The sequence below is a fragment of the Hydra viridissima genome, unplaced genomic scaffold (genome assembly GCF_058129835.1).
Source record: "Hydra viridissima isolate aposymbiotic clone 2 unplaced genomic scaffold, HvirCarnegie_v1 scaffold_8, whole genome shotgun sequence".
Lineage (NCBI taxonomy): Eukaryota > Metazoa > Cnidaria > Hydrozoa > Anthoathecata > Hydridae > Hydra > Hydra viridissima.
The window spans coordinates 6,473,070-6,498,963 of NW_028324307.1; the positions used below are offsets into that span (position 1 = coordinate 6,473,070).

At 29.1% G+C, this 25,894-nt stretch overlaps 4 pseudogenes across 1 annotated transcript; 2 read left to right on the forward strand and 2 right to left on the reverse strand.

Annotated features, from left to right (window-relative positions):
• Positions 1-1,227: 1,227 nt before the first annotated feature.
• On the forward strand, positions 1,228-4,178 carry LOC149884758 (uncharacterized; annotated as a pseudogene).
• Positions 4,179-4,216: 38 nt separating this feature from the next.
• On the reverse strand, positions 4,217-5,445 carry LOC149884759 (uncharacterized; annotated as a pseudogene).
• A 2,904-nt stretch (positions 5,446-8,349) lies between these two features.
• On the forward strand, positions 8,350-11,177 carry LOC149884760 (uncharacterized; annotated as a pseudogene).
• A 9,402-nt stretch (positions 11,178-20,579) lies between these two features.
• LOC149884761 (uncharacterized) lies at positions 20,580-24,462 on the reverse strand (annotated as a pseudogene). The gene is made up of 7 exons (XR_016455165.1): positions 24,240-24,462; positions 24,002-24,106; positions 22,439-22,864; positions 22,124-22,174; positions 21,308-21,498; positions 20,966-21,125; positions 20,580-20,721 (listed from the first exon to the last, which is right to left on the reverse strand). The product of XR_016455165.1 is annotated as an uncharacterized LOC149884761 (transcript).
• Between the last annotated feature and the right edge of the window lie 1,432 nt (positions 24,463-25,894).

A 25,894-nucleotide genomic window follows, 5' to 3' on the forward strand; every position in this document is an offset into this window, starting at 1 on the left:
TTTAAACTTAATAAAAACTAAACACTTATAATTCTCTAAAAAAAAAAAAAATTTAATGAACAAATCCTAATACCAAAATTTCTTTAGAGATAGAAATTGAAGAGAATATGATATGTACAGTGTATTAACTAGGCAACCAGAAGATTTTTTACAAAAGACTTATTGAAAAAATAAGATAAAGTAAAATCCTAAAAAGCCAAAACCAATAATTGAAGTATAAAATATAATATTTTTAATGAACCAAAAATTGTAGGAAAAAAAAAATGCATAGAAAACCTACTTAAGATTTTGTTAACAGCATATTCTTAAACTCACTCAGTAAGACTATTTGAAATCGTAACTTTAGGGCTCAAGAGCTTTTATTCAATCCAATTACGGGCTAAAAAACCCGATGTTCGGAACGTGAGGGCTCAAAAAGTAACATTAGGGCGCACTTCGTAACCTAAGGGCGATTTTCGTAACGCGAGGGCTCCAAAAACGTAGCTTCAAGGCTCACACAAACTACTACTATTACTACTACTACTACTACTACTACTACTACTACTACTACTACTACTACTACTACTACTACTACTACTACTACTACTATAATCTTAATCACGAGCCCTCATGTTACCTAAGAGTCTGGCGTATAAATGGCAGAGACAAAATTGAAAAAGTACAAAGTTTTTGGTTTTTTTTAAACATTTATCTTATATTTTTATAATATGAATTAAAAAAGCATACACTTTTTGTTTAGGCCAGAGAATTATCTCAATAACTGACAATAGTTGTAGCATTGCGTAACATGAGGGCTTTTTGGATTATTTTTGAGTTTTCATTTTTTCTTTCAAAAAAATTTATTTTTTCCTCTATTTTTTCCAAAGGGTGATCCTGGTTGGCATAATCAATTGGTTCACAACCCTGGACGTGCTACATTGGTTAGAAATCATGTTACATTTTCTCTGTATTACAATATAAACTTTCAGTTAGACAATTTTTTTCTTCACTCTTTTATGGCAAAAAACTGTTTCAGCAATATGCTATTGATGCGTATGTTAAAACATAGTCAATAGAATATAACTATGTTCTGGAAGTCTATTGTTCTATGTTATTGTTCGCGTTTATTTGTGTCACGTGATCAAAGAGTGTGCAAAACAAAGTTCAAGCAAACGAACAAAGCTCATACAAACCAACAAATTTTATTTAAACAAAGTTCACTGTTTTATTCAAAACCACTAAGAAGTTATGCCTGGCAGGAATTGTGGTTTTCCAACTTGTACAGTTTCTTATACAAATAAACACAGCTTTATAAGCAGCTTCCGAATTTCAACAAGAAAATGTGACTCTGAATGGAAAAATGATATTGTTAAAGTTTTAAATAAATATCGTAAAATAGATAGGTCATTACAGGAGAGAATTGATGGTGGTCATGTTTATATATGTGAACGTAATTTTAAACCCGAAGATTTTGAGTTGACAAGTAAGTTTATTTTCAATTATATATGTATGTGTATATATATATATATATATATATATATATATATATATATATATATATATATATATATATATATATATATATATATATATATTATGTTTTGTGTACACACATCATCAGTTTGTAACAGTTTGTAAATGTCCCTCACTTATGTGTGTATGTTTATATGCAGTTATTAAAGCCAAAATGTATTGATCATTTGATAAACACCTATAGAATCTGGTCGCAAAACATTGAAACTTGGTTCAGATCCAACATTGAATTTACCTGTGAAATCTCATGAAACTTTTACAGTTGAACGAAGAGAGCTTGAAAAAATTTATATCAACAAACCGAAAACCAAAAAAGCTGTTTGTTACAAGAACTGGAAAGACTTTGTGTCTCATACAACAAAATTAAAGAATGTATATAACTGGCAGATTACAATTGATGATAATAAGCAAATTGTTCAGTTTAAAAATTATGAGAAACCATTCTCTTTACCAAAGTGCGAAGTGATTGTAAATGATTCTTTGGAGTTTACATGTTTGGTGTTTGGTTGGAAACTTCCAGATGATCATATAATTTACAAAGATTTTAAACGAAGTATGACAAATGTATTCATACACAACTTACTGCAAAAAATATCACTGTTCAATGTTTGCAAAGGAATTGAACAAGAAATAATGAATTTCAGTATATTAACTCATGTTATACCTTATGATTACGACCCTGATACAATATCTCCCATGCAATATAAAGAAATGAAAAGACATAAAGATTGTTGGGTTTTGCATGAAGAGAGTGGATGTGATGTTTGTAAAAAAGTTAAAGTATTAATGAAAAAGCAATTTAAATCTAAAATAAAGATTGATAACACTGCAGCAAAGTTAAAAGCTCCTCTAGCAAAAACATCAAAGAACAGAATTGTTTTTGCATTTCGACAAGAACGATTTAAAACCAAAGAATTAAAAGAAAAAATTAATCGGATGAGAAAAGAAATTAATTCAAAGGGTGTGGAACTCAACAAAGATTTTATTAATGATATAAATCACATTATGGATTCCAACAACCAGAATATGACTCCATTTATGAAATTATTCTGGGAAGAGCAAAAAAAAGCTTCTACTAATCAGAAGAGTTTTAAAGTATCATCCTATGATTATCAGATTCTGCTTATCCCTTTCCATGAAATCAGCATCTGCATATGATGAACTTAGGAATTCCATGATACTCACTCTGCCAAGTCGCAGGACTCTTAGTGATAATAAAAATGCAATACGTCCGTCAGTGGGGTTCAATCCTAATGTAATTGAAGAACTCAAAATATTATCTGAAAACTTAAATGATGTTCAAAGATTTATAGTACTCTCTTTTGATGAAATCAAAATTAGTGAAAATTTAGTGTATGACAAGCACTCAAATGAGCTTATCGGCTTTGTTGATCTTGGAGATCCGCATCTAAATTATAGCACTTTCAAAGACATTGATGACTTTGCTTCCCATTGCTTAGTTTATTATGTTAGAGGTGTTGCTTCCGATTTAAAGTTTGCTTTGGCATATTTTGCTACTAAAGGTGTTACTGCGAGTCAAATTATGTCTACTTTTTGGAAAGCAGTGTCTGTGTTAGAATTAGAGTGTGCTCTTAAAGTAATAGCTGCTGTGTCTGACGGTGCTTCTCCAAATCGATTGTTCTACAAAATGCACAAAGGCATGGATAACATTGAATCATTTGTTGTGTACCGTTTAAAAAATATATTTGCAGACCGTTACATATATATTTTTTTCTGATGCACCACATCTTATAAAAACATTTAGAAATTCGTTACATCACTCTGGAGATAGTAAAAATCATACACGTAATTTATGGAATGAACAAAATGTTACATGGAGTTATTTTGTGAAATTAGTGAATGATGATATTTTCAGAGATTTAAAGTTGCTGCCTAAATTGACCTTAGAGCATGTTCAATTAAATTCTTTTTCTGTCATGAATGTTCGCTTAGCAGATCAAATTCTTAGCCAAAGCGTTTCAAATGTCTTACTTTTAGAGTATCCACCAGAAACCCATGTAACAGCACAGATATGTGAATTAATGGATAAATTTTTTGATTGCACAATTACTCGTAATCAAACATAAGGCATTTTCATAAGAAAAGAATTTTTGTTGCCCTACCGCAATGTTAATGATGCTCGCTTTGATTGGCTGAAAAACACCTTTTTAAAATACTTTGAAACTTGGCAAGAAAATATTAAAAATAGAACTGGGAATTTTCATCGGGGTGAATGTGAAAAAATGTTTATTTCATTACAAACATATGAAGGTCTCCATATAACTGTGAATTCATTAATTGAAGCTACCAAGTTTTTATTAACTAGTGGAATGCCTTTTGTATTGACTGAACGTTTTACCCAAGATGTCCTGGAGGAATACTTTGGGAGGCATCGCAGCCTTGGTCGCCGAAATGACAACCCTACCCTCATTCAGTTGGGATACCAATCAAATGCTATCAGAATGCAACGATCTGTAGCACCTGTTACTGGGAATACCATAGGAGCTCATATACAAAAGCGTAAAGTATCGTGGAGAATCACTTCTGATGAACCATTAGGAAAAAAGTATAAGAGCAAGAAAAAAAAGCAAGAGAATCTGGGAACATATGAAAATAATTAGTGATATTTTAAGATACATAATTTCATTGATAAAACTAAGCACATAACAACTTATGTATTCAATTTTAAAGCATCCTTGTTACTCTATGAATTGATTTTTAAGCTTTTTACGAAGTCCATCCTTTCATTTTTTTGTTTAAATTTTAGTTTATGTTTGGCAGTAATGTCTTTAGCCAAAGAAAATGCTCGCACTCGAAAGTAAAGTTTAATCATGTTTTCTAAAAGGTTTTTACAAAGATCATTATCAATATCAACTCCACATCCTGTCATGATAGAGTTATAAAAGCTCACTACTTCTGTATCTTTCAGTAGTTCAACAGTCATTCTGTTTATGTTAATTTCTTGCAAATGTTTAATATTTGTTTCATTTCGAAATTGAATTTCAGCTTTCACAAATATTTGCTGGCATTTATTATTAACAGCTGTTAGTCCACCACGACTTTGTGCCTCAATCAATTCCTGATCTGTAGAATTATTGCTAATTGTGTTATTTAATATTTTTATTATATTTTGATTTTCATCGGATTTTTTAATTTGGGCTGTTTTTCGATTTTTTTATAAACTTTTTGACAACATACCCAGCTAGATATTGCAAGGCACCAATTTCATCATTTGTTATATTTTTTATTTGTTTTGCTTCATTGTTGGGCATCCTTTTGAAGTATGCAAGCACCTTATCAGCCAGTTGTGTTGCTAAAAGGGTACTATTGGGTTTTCCTAATTCAGGAAAGTAAACATCTGCTTTGACTACTATTTTATTGTAAAAGCTGGAATAATAATTTTCTGCATTGTTTGTATTTGTCAAAACGTCATAAATCTTTTTTACATCTGCATAAAGTGCTTCAGTTAGTATGAAGTTATAACACTTGAAACATTCTCGTCGATTTAAGTTGTAACAGTTATCTTCAGATAGATTTTTTTGTGACTCCAGAACTAAATCACTTAGTATTTTGCAATTCATTGTATTTCCACTTGTATCAAAGATCTCATTTACTTTTAAATGTTTACAGTTTTGGTGAAGGGTAAGACCCCCTTTTGATTTACAAATTTTCCCACAGTCGTCGCACTTAAAACTGCTTGGTGTTGACTCCTATGAGAAATGAAATCTATAGTCATGTATTAGTTATAAAGCCTATCTTTTTAATTAAATGTATTTCTTGCGTAAATATTCTTACCTCTGCATTATCTACAATATTTTCAATGATAAATTCTTCATCTAAAAGACCTTCATCCTGAATATCTATCAATAAATCTGCAGAATCCTGTATTAAAAACTCGTTACTTGACGCCATGTTATAGAAGTTTTGCACACTCTTTGGTCATGTGATTAAAAAACAATTTAATTCAACATACGCAGCCTAATAATAAGAAATAACAATAGACTTCCAGACCATAGTTATATTCTATTGACTATGGTTAAAATCAAAGGCCAGCGCCTTGCTTTCATCAGAAATAATCAAAACAAACTGAGAAGCAACCAGTATAATGTCTTACATGAGCATGTAAAAAATTAAATGCAATTGATAGGTTGTAAAAAAATATTTGCAACAACAACTTTACGTTCTGAGGAAAAATCATTCTTTTTGGTGGTGACTTAACGCAAATTCTGTCTATTGTGAAAAGAGGACAGCCAGCTGAGATAGTAGAATCGTGTATAAAATGTTCTTTGCATTGGCAATTGGTGCAGAAGTTTGCATGAACTAAAAAAATATGAGAGTACAAGATGGGGAAGGTGAATTTTCCCAATGGCTACTAAAACTTGGGAATGGAACAATACCTGTCAAAGTGTAGGATCCTTATAAAAATGCATTAAAATACCAAATCAGTGCATTGTTAGAGAAAATAAATCGATTGTTGAAAAGATTTTCGGAGATGCTGATGAAAATGATTATTCTAAATGCGTGATTTTAACACCAACTAATGTTGATTCATTATCAATCAATGAAGAAGTGCTTGAATGTCTGCCAGGTGAGGTCAAAATTTATTTAAGTGCTGATCAAATTGATACTGATGACCTTAATGAAAGAAATGACTTTCCTGTTGAGTGTTTGAATAGTTTAACTCCTTCAGGTATGCCACCTCATTGTTTAAATTGAAAATTGGTTGTGTAATAATGCTACTTAGATATTTAGATCTCAAAGCTGGCTTATGCAATGGTACTCGAATGAAAGTTTGTGCTCTTCAAAATAATTATATTATGCAGAGATTTGACAGGTGTTTCTGGTGGTAAACAGGTTTTTGTTCCTCGAATTCAGTTGGCTCCATCAGGTTCTAATATACCTTTTGTTCTGAAACGTCGTGAGTTTCCTGTCAGATTGGCTTATTAAATGACAATTGGTAAAAGTCAAACATTTAATAGAGTTGGGGTATATCTCAAAAAAACCAAGTTTCTCTCATGGTCAACAATATGTTGCATGTTCAAGAATGAGAGCATTTAATAGTTTGTTTTTCAAAATTAATATACATCTCATTCAAGGTGTGGTAGTTGAAAAGTGTTACACAAATAATGTTATATTTTCTAATTTATTAATTTATAGTCTTAAGATTTTTATTTAGCAAATTTACTGTTCGTAAGTTGTGAGCACATTTTGTTTGTGTAAATTTATTTATTATTTTAATATATATATATATATATATATATATATATATATATATATATATATATATATATATATATATATATATATATATATATATATATATATATATATATATATTATAGTTTTTGATAAATATATTTGTCATTTAATATTGTTATAAAATGCGTGTATATGTATTATATACCACCATATTTAATTATAGTTGTATATATGTTTAAATTATGTTGTTTCCATGTTTTCAAAGTGGTGTGACTTGGCATTATGTTGAGCAAGATTGATAATCTTGCCAGCCAAGCGGTGTACTTATAGCAGAGGTGTGACTTGGCAGCATTTAGTGCCAGGCAGTGTTACTGCTTTAGAGCTAGGTTGTGTTGTGTGGCTTTTTTAGTTATTCTGGAAACAAAATGTCTGTTAATGTTTAGCCTAATGTGTATGAGAGAGTATGCAACCGTGATCTTTAAATCTAGGGTGTTTTAAAGTCCTAAATTTGAAGTAATTGAATAACAAATATTGAATATAAAAACAAATATACTTATGTAGTTATATGTTTAGTAAAAAGATAAATATATAGTTAACATTAAATTGGTTTTCTAATTTTGACTTTCATATTTTAATTTGGTTTGTTATTTTCGCTGGATTTTAAGGATCAAGAGTGTAAATATTCTATTGTTATGTGTTATTGTTGTGATGTTTTGTGTTCAAATTCATTTTTAACAATAAACACCTTCATGTTGGTGTCTATTGTTAAAAATGAATAATAGGTAGTTACATTATTGAAACTTACTGCTTTTATTTATTTACTTAAAGCCTAGACAACATTATGCTAAAAATGCAATTTATATCTTAATTTGTTTTTTGTTTATATATATATATATATATATATATATATATATATATATATATATATATATATATATATTAGTATTGTTCATCCTTTTGTACTTCCAAATAGATTTTATAGTTAAATTTTTGATAAATGTTTATATTAACTGCCATGTCAAAATAGGTTACTATAAATAGGTAAATCGATTTTCAGTTTTTATGTGGTGTTTTTTTTTTTTTTTTCTTTTGGTTTTTTTTTTGGTTTTTTGGTTGTTTTTTTTGTTATGGTAATATAATTCCTTTTTTTTTTCTTTAAGATTTGGGGGCATCCATAAAGTACGTACGCAGGTATTGGGGGAGGGGGGGTTTCCAAAAAACGTACAAATGCGTACAAGGGGAGAGGGAGTGTTCAAGACAGCGAGTACGTAGCGGTTTGACTATCTTTCTCAGAAATTATTTTTAAAACTTGATCTGCATAAAAAGCAACAAACTTTTCGAATATAAAAAATCTTTTTTTTAAATTACGCAACCTGGTTTTTATCTTTTCAATTAAAACGTTACAACAAGTTAATTTTTTATTATTTTAAATTAATATTTTATTATTAACTTTTTATTAACAATGTACTACTTCAAATTATTATTAAAGTTTAAATGTGTTTTTTCTGATTATAAAAAACAAATATTTTTAAAAACAACAATTTGAATGCTACTAGAGACCAACACCTTTCATTGCGAAATGTAACTGCAATTAGTTTGACTCGGGTTATTTTTTTACGTTCTTCGCTTTAACGACACTGAATCTTATGATGAAATCGTTTATTTCCAAATAAACAAAAACTTTTATCTTTCTAATCGAATAATTGAAAACGTTGCAACAAAAAAAAACTGCTTACTCCCAAGATGTCGAACGAATTTGTTGGGAACGAGGAAAAGTATCTTCAACTCCTTGAGTTATATAAGAAAGCATATTCAACACTTGAAAAACAAAAGCAGTATCAGCACGCACAGGAGTTGTGAAAAATAGTAAAATATGATCAGTCTTTGTATGAAAAAAAAGTAAACGAATTAAAAGTGAAAGCAACAAAGTCAAAAGGATCAATCATGTCATTCTGAGGAAATGCTTTATCACCGCCAATCAAAAAGAAAAAAGATATCCCTCCAGTGCCGTCTTCGTCAAATAAAATACAAAGTAATCCGAACGCAACTACGACAGAACCTAAAGGGATTGAACTTAGTAAGCCATTTTTTGTAATAATTTACAAACTTTTTCTCTCGTGATTTTCTATATATTGAATTCAACCGAATTGGTAATTAAACTACATTGTACGACTATATTGCAATTGCATAGTTTTATTCATCATAATTGGACAACTTGACAATTTTCTCTACATCCAATCTCTATAACTATCAAGAATTTATAATAGTTTATTTTTGATAATTTCCTAATTTAGATTTAACATCAAACGAGAAGGAAAGAGCAAATCCGGCGCAAGTTAAAAGTCGGAAGAAAATCTCAGATCTTGAATCACAGCTTTCATCCTTGATAATCTTACGCGATTCTGGTTTGTCTACTGTAACGAGGAAACAATTAGACAATGTGAAAGAAAGCATAAGAAGAGAAAAAACAAACTTGGATTGTTAATGTTAAGAGATATATCGAATAGAGCTAAGAAGTATAGTCAGACGTCTTGGCCATAAAAACCAAACTTTTAAGCAGGCGGTAACTTTCAAAATTTTGTTTTTCAAATTGTCAATAAGAACTTCTAATTGAGGATTTACAAAGTTCGCAGAATCCAGGAAACCTTAAGTATAGAAGGTTTTATAACGGAATCAAAGATTTGTGTAATATTTTGTTTTCAGATTGATTCGTGAATCGGCACGACAAAGAAAACGGAGGCAAAAACTTAAAGAGGGCATCGAAACAGTTTGTCAAAACAACCCTGAAGTATCAATTGCTTTGAAACAGTTTATGCGAAACCATCCCGGAGGACCACGGCTCGAAATTGATCAACCAGAACTTTTATCAACAATCATAAAAACTGTGCAAAATTCATCAGCAGCAGATGAGCGTCGAAGAACAGAATGTCTTCGCAGTGTCTCCACTTTGGATGATCTTCAGAAAGAGCTGACGAAAATAGGCTTCAACTTGAGTAGAAGTGGTTTGTACCTTCGTCTTTTACCACGACGTGAAAACACTCATGAAGGAAAAAAGCATGTAAAAACAGTTCCTGTGAAGCTACTACGTCCAGAAAATTCACTGCGAAAAAGAAATGATGGTAGAATGTTTTCCAAATCTTTTATTGATGACATGTTTGAAGTTTGCAAATTGTTTGGACCAAAAGCTGTGCTTTTCATGTCCAATGATGATAAAGCCAGGATACCGTTGGGTCTTACTGCTGCAAGCCTTCAAGCGCCGTTGCTGATGCATATGGAATACAAGGTCAAACTTATGGATCATGACTTTGTCGTTGGCCCACAGCACAAGTTAATCCCATCGGTGTATGGCATATGCGAAGTTAACAATAATGGAAATGTATCCTACAGTGGAGACACTTCATACGCATAAGAAGTGGGAAACACGATAAATCGAATGCTTTTACACATGCTTTTGATGTTAGGAAGCTTTTTGAAAACAAGTTGGTTAGACGTAAACCAATTATGTTAATGGTGGAGCTCACCATTAACATAATTGGTTTACGTCTGATGGAGCTCAAGATGAGGCACCACGCTTCCCTAAAACGTTAGCAGCTGCTGTTGATCTCTTCCGCTTGCTGGATTTAGATGTCTTGCTTCACGGTGTGAATGCAGCTGGGCTTTCAGCCTTCAACCCCATTGAAAGAAGAATGGCACCTCTTTCTCGTGATTTGGCTGGAATAGTTCTTCCCCATGATTATTTTGGCGATCACCTTGATTCTTCTGGGAAGACAATCAACCAAGAACTGGAGGTAGAAAATTTTCAAAAAGCGGCTGACGTTTTATCCCAAGTTTGGGAGAAAACCGTCATCGACGGTTACCTTGTTAATTGCCGGGCAGTACCAGTTGAAAAAGCATATAAACCCCCGAATCCTGATCCTATTTGGGTAGAGAAACATTGCCAGCAATCGCGATACTGTCTACAAACTGTGAAATGCCAGGACAAGTTATGTTGTTCATCGTTTGAAACAAATTGGCTGAATACCATCCCCCAACGTTTCATTCCATTTCCGGCCATCTACGAGTACTGCGAGAATGGTTACAAAGCGATGGAACCGTCTCGATATTTTAAAAACATATCAAACCATTCAAACTTGGCACCTCTGATGCATAGGCTTTTGCTACAAGATATACCTACAGAAGGCTTAAAGTACAAAATTATACCATTTGATCTGTATTGTCCTTCATTGGAAAAAAAGCTTTTAAACGGAATTTGCGACAAATGCAATAAATACTGGCCGAGCGAGGCAGCAATGAAACGGCACAAGAAAGCACATAAAAAACAAAAAATAAAGAATGATATGGAGAGTGATTTAAGTGAAAGTGAAGAGGTCAGTAAGGAGATTACTAATGAAAGATTAGAAGCAGAGTTCATGCCTGTTTTCCATAACATTTTCAATTTATTTAAGTCACCATTTATGGAAATATAAATAGCTAAATTGATCTTTTTTGTATTTAATGATTTGATAACTTTTTTTGGGGGGGGGGGAGGGGGGAGGTCATACTTTTTTAATAAATAACGCGTACGTACGCAGAGGGGGAGGGGGTGTTAAAAGCGTACAAGTGCGTACAAGGGGGGAGGGGGGGTCCAAAAGCATTGGTTTTACTGCGTACGTACTTTATGGACGTCCCCTTTACGATTGACGCATTTATACGATTTATAAAAAAAACCTGATTACCTTTTATTATAAATTTTTGTCAGTTAAAATGATATAAATATATGCAATTAGTTCAATTTTTAAAAATCTCTATTTTATTTCTAATTATTTGTTTTACGTAACTTTGGGGATCTTTTTAAACGGGGGGTTATAATTGTAGTTTAGCGTATTTGTCAAATATCGAGTTACTTAAATTTTATAAGGTGTTAAACTAATAAATTATCTTAGTTTGCATTTGCAACACTTTTGAGAAAGAAAAAATTCTTATATATATTAAAAAGAAAAAATTGTTATACATGTAAATCATTGTTTTACATTTTATTATTCTGGTAGAAGGTCTTCATCAAAAACTTGATAACTCTTAATAAAGATAAATGTATTCTCCTTACCACCATTAAGGCAAAAACGGTGAAGGGAGGTCCTTTGTTATTGTCAAATTATTAAAGAGAATTAAATTTCGAGTAACAAAAGGAATTTTTAATAAATGGTAGCAAATAACGGTTTACTAAAAATTATTGAAACAAAGACGCCATATATAAAAATGGTCAGATTAGTGCCATAAATAGCAATAGTCAAATGGTCAGATATTTTGAATAAATTTATTTAGTTGTGTGCATGTAACGACAATTTCCTTTGTTAAAGAAACTTGTATCAAGGGGATGCCAAAGAATTATTAATTCATGTAAAATTTACTTTTGCTTTTTATTAATCTTATTAATTTAAGTTCACGTTATAAAAATATAACACGAATTTAGCTTTACTTTTTCGTCAATTTTAAGCGTGAGGAAGTAATATTATTTTGTGTCAGTAACTAAAAACGTATTGTTTTGAACTTAACAATGTCGAGGAAAATGGTTCTGCCTTACATTGATATGACCTATTTCAGTTGTAAATTACTGAAATAATGTTAAATAATTGGTAAAATAATTTACCTCCGCATATTTTTTAATTTAAAGGCGTTTTTCTAAAAGGGTAATAGTTATGGTTTTGCAACTTTAAATTGTGGAAAACAGCCACTATAAATTACCAGACCGACCATAACCCGTATTACGGGTTGCTTTTTTGCTAGTATAATATTACATTTGTAAACTTAAAAATCAATATTACTTACAAAAGAAGTAAAACTTGCATCATCATTTAAATGGCTATTTAACTTATGAAGTTCTTCCATAGAATTAATATGACAAAATTTGAAGATTTCATCATTTGATGGCATCTGTGTTTGAGTTAAGCTTCTACAATCACAATTTGTGACATCTTAAAGTTTGTTTGAAATTTGTGTTAAAAGATTAATCAAGGTTATTTGAAATACTAAAAAGAATTCAAAAGATTGGCTGACTAGTGTGAAGATGAAAAAAGCAAAGAAAGAAAAAAAAAAAAAAAGAAGTAAAATGTTATGATTACAAACATTAGGTATATCTAGTTACTAAATTTTTATTATATATAAAATAAAGATGATATTCTAACGAAAGCATTAATTCGAGTTCAAGTTCAACTAAATTGTCAATGAATTCATATTACTTCCTTAAGTAAAAAAATGTTGCTTCATATATTTTGTTTAACACTGCCACTAATGTTATATTTTAAATAATTAAAAAATATAAAACTTACTCTCATTTGTTAAGGGATAGTTATACCCATGTCTACGTTTCATCTCTGGGTGTGTGATTTGATTTAGTTTCCGTGCTAAGGATATTAAATAAAAAGAATCTAATAAAGTATACAAAATAACTTATCGTTTGATGCAGAGAGTTTTATTATTGATTTATAAAAGCAAACAATTTAAGAAGTATAAAAGATTGTATTTATAACAAAGATAATAAATAAAGAACAACAGCACCAACAACAAAACTCAAAGAAAGAATTTATATAATTGCATGCTCAGGATAATTATAATAGAGGTAGTTAAAATTGAATGTCATAAAAGAACAATAAGGAGTTTTTAAAAATTGAAAAATCTATGAAAAAAAAAAAACTGTTTGATTACTTACATGGAATTGCAATCTTCCTCATGCTTTTTAAGCTTGGTGACACACTTCTATCACTTTGCATTGATTTTTTTCATTCCTAATTTTTTAATGCTACAGGATATTTTTATTGTTGATGGTTGGGGTTTAGATTTTAGAGTTAATTGTGGAGACACAACATTTAGAAATTTGGTTACAACAACTAAAAAAATGTACCAAAACCAGTTGCAAAATAATTTGTGACAGCTATTTTAAATATTTTGAAGCTACCCTTTATTATTGTAAATATAGCTTTTTAACAATTTAACATTTAATATATAATATAAATAAGATATAATATAAATAATATTTTTAATAACAATAAAACATTGAAAAGTTAAGTTTTCACATATTATTTATAACATACTATTGTCTTCTTCATTACAACTGCCTTGCAAGGATTCTTCGGAAGCACTTTTTTCCTCCTGTGTTGTTATGAACTCATAATCATGAAATGTTTGTTCATCTAGAAGTTAATGAAAAATAGTAATTGTAAAAACTCTGCACCTTTTAGTTCAGAATTTACAAAGAATAAAGTTGAAGGTTAATTATTTTAATTCTTCTCAGCTAACTTACAAGTTATTTGTGGTTTTGTGTTTATACAGAGATTATATTAAAATTAATTTTCAAGAAAATAATAAACTACCAACCTCCTACTCCCACTTTTTTTTACTCCCCAGTAAAAATCTGATATGAAATTTTTACCGCGGAGTAAAAAACGCGTATGAGACTTTTACTCTCTTAATGACATTTTTACTCCCTTTAGATGTTTTTACCGTTATGTTTATATAGCGCTTTTAAAAGTTAAACTTTTAATAATATTTTTATTGTTAACTAAAATTTTAAGTTACATATAGTAGCAAACAACTTTTTAAAAATGATTTATTTCCTACATTTCAATATAAGGAATTAAAATCATAATGGAAGTAAAAATTGTTTTATTATTTTAATTAAAACGGATTAAGTACGCAGGTATCTGTAAAATTTATATTCTATTCCCGATAGTGATAAATTTGTTTTAAACTTACATAACATAAATAAATTTGTTTTAAACTTTAAATTTAAACTTGATATTAAATGAGTTTTTTTCCCTTTGACAACCTTGAAAAAACGATATTCAAGTTGTTATGGAAAATAGTGCGATAAAACCCATACCTTACCATAAATACGGTCACAAATGCTAGGAGTATTGATTATTAGATTAGGCGTTGTGAATAAAAATGAGCAATTGCTTTTGCTATGTGTTTTTGGAGCAATTGCTCCACTTTACGTAAAAGTAATTGCTCCTAAAACACATAGCAAAAGCAATTGCTCATTTTTATTCACACCGCCTATTATATTTCATATCTCGGAAAGAAAATATTAACAAAGAAATTATTATAATTTATTTGTTAGGTCCTAGAAATTAAAGCAATTAAGTTTAAATTATTCAAGGAACTTTGGCACTGTCAAAATCTCTCTCTATATATATATATATATATATATATACATGCAGTATTGGACAAAACATTTGCAACCAAGTAATGCTAATTTAGTTTCTTTATATAAAAGTGCTCCATTTTTTCAATTTAGAGAAATAACTATGTAACTGTTTAGAGACAAAGTTCTTCAAGTTTTATTCATCGCATTGTTCGATGTTGGTTGCAAATGTTTTGTCCAATACTATATATATATATATATATATATATATATATATATATATATATATATATATATATATATATATATATATATATATATATATATATATAGAAGATACAGCAAAGGATGACAACTTTGTTGATACTTAAAGTTTCTTACCGGCGTGCCGGCAATCATCAGCCAAAATACATAATGAAAAAAACGTTACAAAAAGAGAACATTAAAGAAAAACGAAAAAACCGTTAAAAATGTCGTTAAAAAAGAATTGTTCTTATTAATGGCTTCAAATTAGTCTTTACTGTCAAATGACGCAAGCATGTATTTATTCATATGCCTACACTTACTAACCAGCTCTTGCTTTTTATTTAATAAATTTGCGCCTCTATAGATGGCAATTTCAGTTTTTTCATTTAAACATAGAGCGCATCTTCTTGTGCTTGGTTGATAAGGTTGGCATTTCCTGATTATACTCCATTTAATAAAAGGTTTTCCGTTTTTTTCTTTTATGCGCCACACTTCCTTGGATAGTTCGGTGTCGTTTTTGTATTTTACAGTATTGAACGACTTAATGTGGTTTGCATAACGTAATTTAAAAGGCGGTTCACTTATGCCAATATATATTTTATCTAAATAGTTCGGAAGGTCTGAAGAAATAACAGCTTTGTAAAGCATGTTTTCTGTTAGGCAAAGTTGATTTAGTGGACAATGCAACCTGTTGATACAATTGCAGGATTTCTTATTTTCATCTTCAATATCTTCGATGATTTTTTGGTTATGCCAGTTTATTATAGATTTTAAATTCGGCATGCAGCTGTAACTGACTTTCAAAGTGTTTCTATTGAATATTTTGTTCAAAATATGCTTAGATGGAAAATGTTTGTCTACCAAATTAAGAAATGATTTGCCAACTTTTGTGATCACATTTTTGCTAAATGGTGGGTTGAACCATATAATGTTACGCTTTCGATTATACTTCTTTCTGGTATTATTATTAGGAGTATTGTTATATTTTAATTTATGACTATATCCTGCTTTATTTAATGCCTCCTCATAACACTTAATAGCTTTGCCGAATATTTTTTCACTGGATGAAAGTCTTGATAATCTGCGTTCCAATGAAATGGGTATTTGCTTAATAATATTCGGAGGATGGTTTGATTCCTTATGAATATAGTTTATTTGATTCCCTGGCTTGCTATAGGGTTGGTAAGTAGAATCGTTTAAGTTCAAAGTAATATCTAGGTAGTTAACGATTTTAAGATTGCATTTAATGGTAATGTTTAATCCATATTCTTTAAACATTTTTGTGATTGTTTTCTTGACTTTTTCCAATTCTGGGCCACTTAGATTTTCAAAAACCGCCAAACCATCGTCTCTGTAAATACCTATAAAATTTTTATTATAAACGGATGATAGCTTATCTAACAGAAATAGCCCCACTAATTCGCAAACTTCAGCCCCGTCAAATGCCCCCATTGTTACATCAAATAAACCGCATCCTTTTTTCATCATCATTTCTATGAAACAGAAGAGATTTTCTAGAGTGGTATACTATTCTTTTTTCTTCAGCTGTAATACAAACGAATTTCTCAGCAAAGGACATCACTATTCTCAACAGTTCTTCACTAATTGTTGGATAAAAATCGTTAATATAAAAAACGACGAATTTCTGTAGCTAAATAGAAGTTCTCATTTCAATAATTGCATATTTTCCATTCTTATCAATAGAAAGTTGCATAATCGTTTGATTGAATGTGGTTTCTTGTTTACCATCAGTTATTTTTTCATTATGTAAATATAACTTTGTGAAGTTGTACTTTGTTTTTAAAACTAGATCCTTTAGATTTTTCAAGGTACAGTTATTTGTGCTTGAAATGGATGTTACAATGTATGGTCCAGTCCAAGGCTTTACAAGTTTCGCGCCTTTTCTATCATCACGTCTACTATTTCTTAGCAACATTTTTTTATTTATGCTAATTTCAAAATTTGGAGCAAATCACCTGTGATAATAAAGTTTTTGCCTTTTTTGAGATTTTTCTATATTTTGATAGGCTTCATCAAAAAGTTCATTCTTCATTTTATTCATTGCATGAAAGGTTTCTGAAGTTATTTTTTTGTTGGTGGAATCATCATTTCTAAGAGCGTTATTATCATTAAAATCAATTAAATTGCAATCTAAATCAATAGGAAGGACTGCTTCCCTTTGGTAAAGCAATAAATATGGTGAAAACCCAGTAGATTTATGTTTTCAAACTCTCAATGAAAACAAAACACTATTAATAATGTATGGCCATTCCAGAGCAACCTCATCCAGCACATTTACTAATGTACGTTTAATTGTTTGATTCTGTTGCTCTACTAATCCATTTGCTTGAGGATGATATGCACTCGTAATTCTTTGAATTCTTCCTGTTTTTGAGTAAAGTTCTTTAGATATTTCATTTACAAACTCACGACCCTGGTCATTTATTTGAATTTCAAAACAACCATGTCGACATATCTGTTTATACAAAAAAAAGCCAAAGTTCTAGCAGTTTTATCAGTAAGTGTTTCTGCTTCAACCCATGAATTAGTCGACTAACACGACCAGATATTTATAGCAATTAACTTCTGGTAGTTGTCTTAAATCAATTCCCACTTGCTTCATATTTCCTTTTGGAATTAAAACATTTTGTAGCAATGGTTTTGACTGAAGTTTCCTGTTTCTCGACTTTTGACACTGGTCACATTCGGAAACATAGGTTATAATATCTTTTGTCATTGCATACCAAAAAAATCTACTTTGAATGTGATGTGTAGTGTTTTTAATACCTGTATGACCAAATAAAGCTTTGGACTCAACAGAGACATCGTTTCCTTCATGAACAAGCTTTATTATGTTTTGTTGTTCATCTCTGCTCCAAATAACTTTTCTCTAAAAAAAAACTATAAACCATAAATATAATGAGAACAAAAACTACAAAGTTTTTTAGTGTTTATCTCGTTGTAAAGTTTCGTGTTTATCTGGTAACTTGGTTCTAGTTATAACAAAATAAAAATGACCAAATTGTTTAAAACATTTTGAAATAATAGAATACCTTTGCAGCCTTATTTAAATGATATAGCTCATTATTATGAACTATAAATGGCTTTGTTTGTCTTCTAAAAATGGCTTTATCACCTTTATTTAAAACTTCTTTTGGATACGTTTTATATTTTAAATAATTAAATATATCAGCAAATATGGCGTGCATGTCTTGTTTATTTGTAATTTCGTTAATATTAATATGAGAGTAAAAATCTCATAAAGAGAGTAAAAATCTCATACACGTTTTTTACTCCGCGGTAAAAATTTCATATTAGATTTTTACTGGAGAGTAAAAAAGTGGGAGTAAAAATCTCATACTGCACCGGCTTTCTTAAGAGTTGAAATGTCTTATTACAGATACACCATTGAGCCAATACAATTTATTAATAATTATCCAGTTACATGGAACAACACCTTCTGTTTCAATACCATCATCCATCCAAACACCACGAGCATAAAACATTATTAGGTAATAAATTTTATCTGCTATTGCAAAAACTAAATTAGTTAATAAAATCTTAATTATACAAAGTTATTTTTCGATCAAAAGAGAGACTAAAATACAATTTTTGCAAAAGTCAGTTTTATTTAAATTTGAAGATAATTAAATAAACTTTTTTTTTCCGGTGTTACTCTTTAAGCATTTCAAAAAAGGTTTATCAATTAATTTTTTTATTGAAAAATTAGGAGAAAAAAAACAGATTTTACTAAAACTAAAATTAGTCATGTAATACAGTTCCTAACAAAAAGAAAAGGAAAACAAATATATATATTTTATTTCTAGTTGACATCATGAACAAGAGGAATAAACACTATACCATGATCACCATATGGCATAACAACAACTTTACACAAAATGTCATCTCTTTCAATCGGTTTACGAGTAGGATTAAGTGATCTTTCCTTTAGAAGTGCAATAGTGAAATACTTGGAATCACAGGGTTCAAGAAAGAAACTTTCCATGCTCTTTTCTGTAAGTCTCACATATATAAATATTGTTGTCTTTTATTTCTTTTATATTAGCATAATTGCCACACTTCAGTAAAAATCAGCTATCTTTATGCTTTATACTTATTTTGGTGTACAAACTTTTTTCAGAATATCTAGCTCCGCAACTTTCCAACTCATGTGTTTGCTTGATTATTTGACTTACAGGATTTGCGGCATTACGAACAAGTTTCTTTAAGATTTGGAGGTGATTTTCAAAAGCAAATCCAGAAATTGAATCAAGTGGTAATTGATAACTAGCTACATCATCTTGGAGATGAATTAGATTATGAGCATTATATGTATTAAATTTATTAACATAAGTTTTTTTTGCTGTAGAAACAAAGTATACAAGCAAATGATGAGCATATTCCAACAGAGAATTTCGATACTCAGTATTTGAGCTCAGAATAATACCAAAAGCTATTGAAAGACAAATGAAATGGGTGTAGACTTCTTTTTTTACAACTCTTCGAAGAACAATAAGACCACTATATAGAAGAAATTCCCTGAATTCAGTTGCTCTCCATCGTTTTAAATACTCTAAAGATCGAGGTTGACGAGCATATTCACTAGGCATTTGATTATTTAACGATGTCATACTCTCTGATAAACAATAAAGTATGCGGAGGTAAAATAATTTACCAATTATTTAACATTATTTGAGTAATTTCCCAGTAAACACAAAGACGTCTAGAAGACCTTTAAAAGATGTCTCTTAAGAGGTCTGAAAGGCGCATTTGTAGACGTCTAGATCATAAGGCTAAAAGACGTCTTTATAAAGACGTCATTAAGACATCTCTTCAAAAACATCTTTTCAACGTCTTTGTTAAGGCGTCTTTTAGTCATGTTTTTAAAGACGTCTTTCAGCCCTATGATCTAGCGGTCCACAAATGCGCCTTTTAGACTTTTCAAAAATGCGCTTTTAAACGTCTTTTATACGTTTTTCCGACGTTTTACAGACACACTAATTTTAAAGTTTAAAAATAAAGTTAAAATTAGACTTTAAAATAAACTGTCTTTAAAACGTCGGAAATACGTATAAGACGTATTATTGCATATGTATTTTTAAATATTTAAAAAAACACATACAATAATATCTAGATCATGAAGTTGATATATCTATCAACTCCATGATCTAGACATTATTGCATATGTATTAAACGTCTTTACGTAGACGTTTAAAATTTTTCTGCAATGAAAGCCAGATTAAAAGCCAGAATACTGAAAAGTACCTCAAAGCCAGAATACTTCGACTTCAAGTAGTTCTGTAGAGGATGACTTAAGTCTTTATAACTGAATAAAATATCTTATTAAAAGTGTTTACAGTTAAAAGTATTTACTTAGAAACAAGGTAAAATATCAATCTATAATTAAGTTTCATTTCTTAATAGAAATTAAACACAGTTACATTTTTTCAAAAGAAGTCAATGGCCAAAAGTAGATTTAATGCATATAATTTTTAGTTATTAACTATTTTTCAGTATTTTGAGTCTTTCGTCCATCACCGCTCTTTCTGCCAGGAGCATTCTGCCAGGAGCATTCTTTAACTTAACACTCGCTTTTTCACGAACTTCTGCTTCTCTACTTAGTGGAAAGATGGCGAATACGCTTTCTAAAAACAAGATTTATTAAAACGTTAAATATTAAAAAAAAAACAACTTATATTCACCATAAATTTGAATTTTTTAAAGTCAAAATATTAACCAAACGCAGAATGAAAAGAAATAAAAAGTCGATAGTATTTTGTCATAAAAATTGGGTACATAACCGTTCGTCATAAATAATTAAAAAACAATTTAATTAGCTTATTAATTCCTTTATTAATTAAATTTTCATTACTTGGATAATTAAATTACGTTTTATTACTTTCCATATAAACTTATCTTCAATACCAATCTTACGACCAGTCCCTTTCATGTTAAGTTTCGATTGAAGTTGGACAGAAAAAACTCAATCTATCATTCTTCGAATTGCATCTTTACCATCAACACCCCCAACTTGTTTATGATGCTCAATCTAAAATACACCCAGAAAAATGATCATTAGTTTAGTTTAAGAAATAAAATAATTTTAAAAAAATGATTATATAGAAAACATAGATAAAATGGCTTAACCAAATTATTCAGTATTTTATCTTTAAACGTGATCTTCCTATTTAATAAGATAATAAAAATGGGATAAAATAAGTTAAACAATACTGTTTTGGCCTGGAATACGGGATCAACAAGCTTCTCTTCAAACTGGAAAAATTCATCTATATCAAGTAGTTGTTTTAATTCTTCTCGTTTATTTTCAACTCGATTATTTATCTCCTTTCCCATAAATATGTTCATGTCATTCATGAAAAGCTTCACTTCTGCCATGAATTTCATCACTCCTTTTTGGAACTCTTAATAAAGAAAATATATATACATAGATACATAAAGCTTGGGTTAAGTAAAAATGACAATTGTTATTGTTTGAACTTAAAAGGTTTGGAATGAGCTACAAAGTTGATATGTTTTTAATTGAAAATTTATGATGTTTTAGTTATTTCCACCTCCAGACGTTCTATTTATTGTATCAAGTGTTAAATACTTCTGAAAGTTCTAATAGTACAGTACTTTTAGAACATCCAATTTTTAAAATTAAGGCAAATTCGGATTTTCTGCTCGAGCATGCATCACGCATATGTTGCTGTTTTAACAAAATTTAATTATTATTAAAAATGTTTTTGGCATTTTAAATAATAATTGAATTTATTAAAGCTTATAAAATCTATTAAGTTTTTTTTTCTTTTCTTAATTACTATTATGTAGATGATTATTTTTCTGTATAATAACATTTGGTACAATTTTTGTGTTGTCCAAACATTAATCCAAGTTAAATATATATATATATATATATAAAACCATAATAATTAAACATCTTTAAGTAAAATATTACTTAATTAGTTATCACAATATTTATTCAATGTTTACAATATTATTTCAATGTTTTTAAACAGATATTTAGCAAGTTGAACAAAAACTTACTTCCAGTCTCAATCGGATAACTGATTTTTTGCAAAGCATCTGTAACGTTCCTAAACATGACAAAATCATTACATTTAACACTGATTTGCTCACAATGGATATAAGAATAATAAAAAAAAGTAGTAGTAAAATGTGCTTTAAAGTTCTTAACCATTAAAACCTCATTAATTTAAAGAAATACTCAAATTAAAACATTTTTAGAGATTAAAAACAAATCAAAATTTATATTTATTTTGGCATAACATTTTTAAGGAAAAAAAGTTTACTTAAAAATGTTTTATCTAAAATAATTAAAAAAAAAAAATCATTAAAAACCTTTTTCATTGAACGATTCTTCAAATCTATTTAACATAACATTTGATGACTGTTTTGATGATGTCTTAGTTGGAGATTCTGATAAAGAAGAACTTGACCTAATTGGAGATCTTTTCCAATCAGCATTTTTACTTTGGCTATTGTCTGTTAAACTATTTTGTCTGTAACAAGATCTTGAGTTGTGAAACATAGAAGGGGATCGGCTATTGTAATTTGCACCATTGCGTCTGTAAGGAGATCTTAAGTTACAATGAATAGGAGATCTAGAAGGTGATCGGTATTTTGAACCATGACATGTAGATACATTCTTATAAGATGTTTTAGGTATATTAATAGATCTTAAGCTTTGACTAGATTGGGATATGTTAAAATCACAATCATCCATTTCATTGAATTGATTTATCTTTTCAGGTATAGGTGGCAGGCCTAAAGAGAATATAATATTATTACTAATAAGTTACAGAATAGCTGTAATGGATTAACAAACCTTAATTTGGAGGGTAGAAATTATGCATTTTCAATAATATTTCCACAAATATATGTTCTGTAGCATGACATCAAAGCAAGGTTTTTACATATTTATCTATTGGGATCCCAAAAATGTGTTCTATTAAATAGAACATATAATAAAGTTTTGTGTAATTGGTGGTGCTATACCTTTGATTATTTAGTATGTCCCTAACATTTAAAAAAAAAAGTTTTTTTGAAGTATGTCAACCTGGTACTGAAAAAAGCGAAATTTTATAAATAATAGTGAATTCATAAAAAACTTATTTTTTTAGATTTTATTGGATAAAAGCTATGTTTTTACACATAATATAAAGTTTGGTTTTTTAAACAGTTTTTTTTAATAATATTTTTTAAAATTTATTTTATGCAATAAGATTACTATTTTTGAACTATTTATAAAGTTTTACTGCTACAAGTACCAGCTTGACTTACTTTAAAAGAACTTTTTTTTTAATATTTATATTAAAATATATTAGTGACCCATTAAATAGTCAAGAGTCTAGCTTTTTAAAAATGTTAATAAAATTTTGTTAAAATATGTTTAAAACTCTATATAACACAATTTAAAATCTATTATATAGAACACATTTTAGGGGTCCTAACAGATAGTTATATAAAAATTTTGTTTTGAGGTCACCCTAATGTATTATTAATACATAAAATATATATAATTTTTTAATAGTAAATTATTATTGAATGGTAAAATGTAATGATATATAATAATAATTATATCACCACATTTTACCATTCAATGACACTTTACCATTAAAAAATTTCCACTTATGTTTGTGTGCATTTAGGTGGTTCAAAAAACCACTCAAATGCACATCAAAGTGCATTTGAGCTGTTTGTCAACCCGGTACGAAAAAAAAGGTGAAATTACAACAAAAGTTAATGTTTATGAGTTTTTTGCTTCTTGAGTTTTTAACATTTGAAATTGTTTTATAATTTTTCTTCTTTTGAAATTTATATTTAACACATGCAGTTGAGAGCAGCAAACCACGTTTGAAAAAGTTGTTTTTTGAACCACCTTAGTGTGCATGTCATAAATACCTTTTTTTTCTGTTTTAAATAAAATGGCTTGTTCCTTTTTAATAAGTTCCATATCTTGATCTGAAGCTGACGTCAGATCATATCCTTTACAAACTTCAACATCATCTAAAAGATTTAAGCAACTTTTAATTTGATTGCTTTTTAGCTTAAAGAATCTGTAATAAATGAAAAAGCTAAAAATTGAAATCTTTTTTTTTTTTTACATAAACTATTAAACATAAAAAGAGGAACAATATACCATGACAAACCTTTACTTTAATCAGTTCAAAAACTTTCCAGTGAGGGCCAGGATCCATTTCTTCCTTTTCTGCACGACTAGCATTAATTTTAACTGGCCAAAAAATCTTTTGTTGTGAATCATCAATCCATTTGGATAGAACCACTTCCTCATGAACTTTTGTTCCTTCCCTCCATACAGCTCTTGACCATTTTGGTGTTATTTTTTGTACATTGACAGACATTACTGTAAATATATATATACATCTATACACACACACACACACACGCACACACACACACACACACAGAAACATATATATATATATATATATATATATATATATATATATATATATATATATATATATATATATATATATAAAGAGAGAGAAAGAGAGAGAGAGAGAGGGAGAGAGAGAGGGAGAGAGAGAGAAAGGAGAGAGAAAGGGATATATATATATATATATACAGATAAATGCATATATAATCTTTTAACACTAAGCAAGTAAACATCATTAAATAGGATATAAAGATACACAAAACTTAAATATATCACTGTGTTCATCAAAAAAATCAAATTGTTGATTTTTTTAAGTTATTTTAATACAATTAAACAAGCAACATAATAATTTTTCATTGCTGAAAATTATTTAGTCTTAAATATTAATTACAAAGTTTATATATTTTGAATCATTAATATTCTGTCTCATGTAAAAGTGGGATGCAAACATAACCACTGCCACTTGGTAATAGAGCTACTTTTCTCTCAATCTCACTTTGTTTAATTACTTTACACTTTTTATATTTTTGCAGATTGGGGATATAATATATACCTAAGTCTTTAGAATTTAATGGTTCTTCATAAAACGATTCTAAATATTTTAATTTATACACATGACAAAAATAACTGGTTTCAGCACCTAGATTTAGTTTTGTGACAATACATAACAGATATTTTGTGACGAAGCAAGAATCTTTCAATCCTTTGTCAGAAAAATGATAAGTTTTTCTTAAAGGCAATTTTGTATAACAATTTTCTAATTCTATGTACCTTTTAGCAACTTGGGAAATTGGGCGCTAATACACTTTCGCACCTCCTCCGAACTTACAGATTTTAATTGCAGATTCTGAAAGATCGTCGTTTAAAACGAAAAAAAAAAGGTATTCAACAACAAATTTCATCAAAGTAAAGGGCTCTAACTCGATCTCGAAGTTTTGAAAAAATACACACAAAAACGCTAATATTCGCCATCTTTTTTAAACTTAACCAGTTTACTTATGTTTTGTTTGTAAAACTGTTTTGTTTATTAAATAACCTGGTTTTTATTGTCATCACGCATTAAATGTTCTTGCGCAAACATCGTTGTTTTAAAGTCATTAGTTATAAGTCATTAACTTCTTTATTTTATTATTAACTACCACGATTTTGCAATTAAAATAACGAAATATGCAATGTTTTAATTTTACCAAAAATAGTTTGTTTTAATAAATAAACTTAATATATAAGTTCTTATAAACTTCTAATATAATTTTTTGCATTGATTTATGATTTTCTCGTCTTTTATTAAATAAATATAATAACAAAAGTTTAATGAAACAATTTTTTTCTTATCAAAATCGATAGATATCAACAACTTGTTCCCAAAAATGAAAAAAACCGTGTTGTTTAAATCT